We start from the raw sequence: 5,828 nt of genomic DNA, 5'->3' as shown, positions 1-5,828 counted from the left end.
CACCCTTTCTTGTAACATGAGCTTTATTTTTCTGTACTTTCTGAAAAGAGAGAAACTGGGGGCCCTACACACATCTACTGCCCCACACTTGGCCAGGCCCCACACTCCAGAGCAGTTGAGAACCAGCTTTGTGACATCACATGACCACTGTGACAAGCAGCCGGTTGCCCCACGACCGACACTCTAGAATTTTCAGGACAGTATATATGGGGCATCCCTGCTGTGACCAAAGGCATTTCTGACCCCAGTGATCAGTGATAGGATCCCTGGTAGCAAATGCTTTTTGATGTAGAGCAGCTCCATGGCTAGTCAGAGTACTAATGAGATGGGCAAAGCCAGCCCGGCCCCACCAGAGGATGGGCAGGTGGGTCCCGGGGAGGTTGTGGAGACCTTAGTCTCCCATGGGGACAGAGCCGCAAGCCACGATCCAAGCCTTCAAGACAACCCGCAACCACCAGACCAAGGCGCCACCAACGTGGGAGGAAACGTTCTTCTGGGACTGTCCTTCCCAAGAAAGCTTTGGAGAATAGTGGAGGAGGATTGCTTCGCGTCGGTGCGCTGGAATGATGACGGAGACACCGTGATCATCCAGAAAGACCTCTTTCAGAGGGAAGTTCTGTGCCGAAGGGGCAACGAGAAAATCTTTGAATCAGACAGCCTGAAAAGCTTCACCCGCCTACTGAACCTACACGGATTCAGCAAAGTGCGCCCAGGCGACTCTTCAGTTTCCTATCCAGGAAATAACGTGATGGTAAAGTAGAACGTCCTCCCGTTTCCCCATTTCCCATGTTCTCTGTTACTCGACCATCTTCCCAGTAGACCAAGAACAATGATATGCTGAAAGGGTTTCATTTCAGGGCATAACTCTTTTTCACTTGAGACAGTACTTACGGAAAGACGAGAACGTATAGATTTTCATATGAAACTATAAGCCCCTTAGAGATAACCTGCAGGGATCACTAAAGACTCTGAGAGGCCAGTTAATGTCAAATAGATGTATTTTCAACCCAAAGGACTAAAATAATTAATTTTGTTTCAGATCTACAAAAACGGGAACTTCCAGAGGGACCGGCCTTGGCTGGTCCAGAACATCAATACACAAGGAACCCAGATGACTCGCAGCGGGCCTGGGAGCGGTGGAACACCTCCAAAGAGACCCAAGAGGCAGACCCCGACAAGGTATTCCCTGAGGCTTCAGCAGAAAAGGGGTACCAAAGAAGCCGAGGAAAAGGCCCAGAGGAAACCCCCAAATTCTTGGGAACACAGTGCTACCCAGTTATCCGAGCACTTGCATCTGCAGCCCACCAGCAGTGCCATGGATATAGAATGTCCAAGTGAGGCAGGCGGCCCAAGTGGGGAGGGTCCATCTGGGCATGACATGCTTGTGCCCACGGCTACTGCCGGAACCGACGGCATGGAGGCTCTGCCCCCCAGGTCCCCAATTTACCCACGACGTGGTCCGGTGACATCTTTATACGACATCTGCTATTCCACCCTCATAGCTAGCTTGTCACTGGTGTCTCTACCCCTGTTACCTGAGGAAGAGCAGGAAGTCTCCGTACATTGCTATTGCTCACTCTGTGAGCAGTTTAAGGACAATGCAGGTCCCTAGTCGCAAGTGTCGGAAGACAATCACCACTTTGTAACCATGAATCCATTTTGTGTTTAAAAAACAGCAAAACTACATGGTGGTTAATAAACAAAGCAATGAGAATTGTGAGTCCGTGTTCTTTTGTTTCCACGCCACACACCTCATCAGATAAGCCTGAGGCTAGAAATCCTGGCCTGAGGCAGGCTTTTGTCCCACTGTCCTCTTTCAGTTTCACACACTCTGTCAAGGACCTGGCTAGGGGGTCCTGAGGCAAGCCCAGGAAGATCTGGCCCCCTGAGCCTTGCCTGCTGGTCAGGAGACAGAACTGCAGGGCCCTGACCTTCGGGGAATGACCTGACACTAGTCATGCATCTTGAAACAGGAGGGTCTTTCCTCACAGGCCCCCCTATGTCCCCAGGCTTCTGATCAGCAGCTGAGCATCTCTAGCCCAAGTTCCAGGGGCCTTCCAGGGAGGCCTGCCTAAGACTCGGGCCACCCCATCTGCTAAGTGGCATGGGACGGAGGCAGCCTGCTTCAGAAGAGGGGCCATTACACATTGCTCACAGGGACGGGGAAGGCGCTGTCTGGAGGGACCTGCTGCTGGAGAGGCTGGGACGGGACTCCATGCAGATTCGGGCCTTGCTTTGGGAAGGGGAGAAACATGGCTGTGGAGCGATCGCTGGCAAGTGGCAACACCCTGAGCACTGCTCAGACCCCTCCAAGTGTACCCCCAGGACCTTGCTCAGGAGTTTGGGGCTTGTTTTCTTTTAAACCTGTTGGGATGAGGCTGTGGTTTCTATAAGCACCGCATCTTCAAAGGGGCAGCAAGGGACCAAAGAAAGGATCTGTGTGGTATGACCCTAGACATTTGACCCAGTGATCCCACTTCTAGGAATATATCCTAAGAGTCCCAAAACACTCATCAGAAAGAACTTATGCACCCCTATGTTCATAGCAGCACAATTTACAATAGCAACCTCTGGAAACAGCCCAAGTCCCCATCACTAGATGAGTGGATAAAAAGCTGTGGGACATTTACACCACGGAATACTGCTCAGCTGTAAAGAAGAAGGCTCTCCTACCCTTTGGGACAGCATGAATGGACCTGGAGAGTATTATGCTGAGTGAAATAAGCCAGGCAGAGAAAGACAAGCATCACATGATCTCACTTATATGTGGAATCTAATGAACATAATAAACGGATGAACAAAATAGGTCTAGAGACACGGATGCATGGAGCAGGCTGACAGATCTCAGAGGGAAGGGGGGGGGGTGAGAGGACATTTACCAGAGAACTTATATGACTATGTGCATAGCCCCTGGACACAAACAATAGTGTGGTAAAGGCCTAGGGTTGAGCAGGGGCTAGGAGGAGGGGGGTAAAGGGCAGAAATTAGGTGGCAACTGTAATACTGTCAACAGTAAAATATAAAATAAAAAAAGCCACAGGTCCATATAATGGGCTTTGAATTTCACCCTGACGTTAGGAAAAAAAAAAAAAAAAAAAATTCAGATATTCTCTTAAGTGATCATACTACATTGAATGACTGTACTATTTCAACAATTAGGACGTTGGGTGGCTTTCAGAATTCTAGAATAACGCTGTTTTATCAAAATCCTGACCAATCATGCCAGTCTCCCAGTGCATGTGCCACTTTTGCCCAGATCAGGCTGGCCTCAACCCAGCTCTCTGTGCACCCCTTACAATGAACACAGAAGATCACAAACAACTCCACTGGCCATGATCACCTTAAAATTCTAATCGAGCCCACCTGGCTTAGCTCGGTGGTTGAGTGTCGGCCACCAACCAGGAGGTCACGGTTCGACTGCGGTCAGGGCACAGGCCCGGGCTGCAAGCTCAATCCCCAGCAGGGGGCGTGCAGGAGGCAGCCAATCAATGACTCTCTCATCTATTTTTCTATCTCTCTTTTTCTCTTCCTCCTCTCTCTCTAAAATAAATAAAAAACAAAAAAAAACAAAACACTAAAATTATGATTGATAATTTTAGATTGGGCCTTAAAGCTTTCAGGTAATTCTGTTACTTCTTTTTTAAAGTCAGTTTTTTCTCCCACTTTTTTAGACTGCTACTCCAAACTAATCCCTGACTCTTCAAACTTCCAACACCTCCTCTCCAAGTCTCACTCTCAGCTGATAATTCTGCTTCCTATTTCACCAGGGATGTTGAAGAATTAGAAAAGAATTTCCAAATGCTCCCACCATCCACATCTACCCACCTACCTACAGCTGTTCCCTCTTTCTTCTACAGAGCAATTTGCTCCCTCTAATCGACCATTCTAATCAGCATTAAAAGAAATAGACTATTTTTCCAAAATAAAAATAAACCCTTTGTAAGCCCATTTTTCTTCCTCTGCCCTTGAAGTCTTTCACTTTACATTCAACACAATAGCTATAAGAATCCTGATAACTATAAGGCAGAATATGTTATTTCTCAATTCAAAACCCTGCAAAAGTATGTGATTCCCCATAAAGTAACTGGTAAGTCCTGAGTAAATCCTAAAAGAGCCTATTGGTATCTGTCTACTTCCCCAAGCTCATCTCCAACAACTCTTGGCATCCCTCACTATTCTCCATCCACACTGGCATTCTCACTATTCTTTCACCACACCGAGGAGGTCCACATCTAAGTGTCTTTGCACTTTTTATTCCCTTTAATATAATTTTCTTCCCCCAGATATCTGTGTAGCTGTCTCTCTCACTTCATTCCTTTCTATATTTAAAGGTTACCTGCTCAGGTCATCTGCTTCCAGTCAGGATATCAAAATTTGTATTTTAAAAAAACACACGGCTTTCAACCTAACAATTTTAAAAAGGCAGATAAGCTACAAAATCACAGGTAAAAAGAAGAAACAAAAGCAAGCAAACAAACAAAATATTAGAAAGCTGAGAATATAAGAAACCTAAATGAACTAAATTCCAGAAAAGGAAAAGCTGAAAAGGGAGAGAAAAGACCCATGAATTTTTTGTACATGGTGAAGTGGTGTGGGAAAAGTATTTGCCACTGACTGGGATAAAAAGGAGTTCCAAAAATTAATAACTTGTAATGCCTACACATTGGATAGAGAGGTAGATTAAAATGTCAAGAAGCTCACAAAACAGAATGAGATTGCATTCATCTGCCAAATCTTTCTTGGTAGTCTTCATTTACTATACAGGAGTACTTTTACAAAAGCTGGGGTAATGACAGGGGAGCTGAGAGAAATCTCTTCTAGGTATTCTAGTTATTCATAAATTGTAAGGCAATTGCCTTCTGAAGACTGCTGGTCAGGAAGCAGGGTAGAGTCAGATATCGTAAGGTGCAGAAAGCCTGGAGAAGGAACGGAGACCAAAGAGAACTCTGCAGTTACCCTAAAAGCTGGCAGCCAAGTTGGAGAAAAGAGAAAGATCTCCCACAATCTGGAAAGCATAGAGACAAACCATATTCATGGATAGAAAAATTCAACATACTGAAATATTTATTCTCCGTGAATTTATCCATAGATTCAATATAATCCCTATAAAAATTCCAGCAGAATTCTTTAAAGAAATTGGCAAGGTGATTTGAATGTACTTACAAATTTTACTGTCTATGTTTTCTTCTAGAATTTTTATGGTTTCAAGTCTAACATTTAAGTCTTCAATGCATTTTCTGTTTATTCTGGTGTATGGTGTAAGAGGGTGGGCTAGTTTCATTTGCCCAATTTTCCCAACATCATTTATTGACTAGACTGTCTTGACCCCATTGTATGTTCTTGCCTTCTTTGAACACAAAGGACCTCAGATAACCAAAATCATTTGGAAGAACAAAATGAGGAATTACCTGATTTCAAGATTTACCATAAAGCTACAACATTATATTGAGCAAATAGTAGCCAGGCAAACACATATGCATGCACACACACAAAACATACACTCTACACAAATAAACACTGTACAATTTCACTAATATTAAGTCAAAGAACAGGCAAAACTAAGCTAGAGTGATAGAAATCAGTAGAGTGGTGGCTTAGGAAAATTGGGGGAAATGGTTTACTGGTATGAGACAAGAGAAACTTTATAAGGACTTGTTCTACATCTTGTTTCTGGTACTTATAATATGAGCATATGCAATTGTTAAACTTGATAACTGTCAAAAACTATATACTTTATTATTTTTAAGTTAAACCTCAATAAAAGTCAACCTCTGCTGATTTTTTTCCTTGATCAACTTATTTAAAATTTCGCTTCATGAGGTAAGATA

The 5,828-nt window shown here is 44.3% G+C and overlaps 1 pseudogene; it reads left to right on the top strand.

The window, feature by feature from the left end:
- The first annotated feature begins 301 nt into the window (after positions 1–301).
- Positions 302–1,612, top strand: LOC148090368 (heat shock transcription factor, X-linked member 3 pseudogene; annotated as a pseudogene).
- The last annotated feature ends 4,216 nt before the right edge of the window (positions 1,613–5,828 follow it).

The sequence above is a fragment of the Miniopterus natalensis genome, chromosome X (assembly GCF_054644295.1).
Source record: "Miniopterus natalensis isolate mMinNat1 chromosome X, mMinNat1.hap1, whole genome shotgun sequence".
Classification (NCBI taxonomy): Eukaryota; Metazoa; Chordata; class Mammalia; order Chiroptera; family Miniopteridae; genus Miniopterus; species Miniopterus natalensis.
Note: the sequence above shows the minus strand (reverse complement) of the source record. Positions and strands in the feature narration are given on the sequence as shown.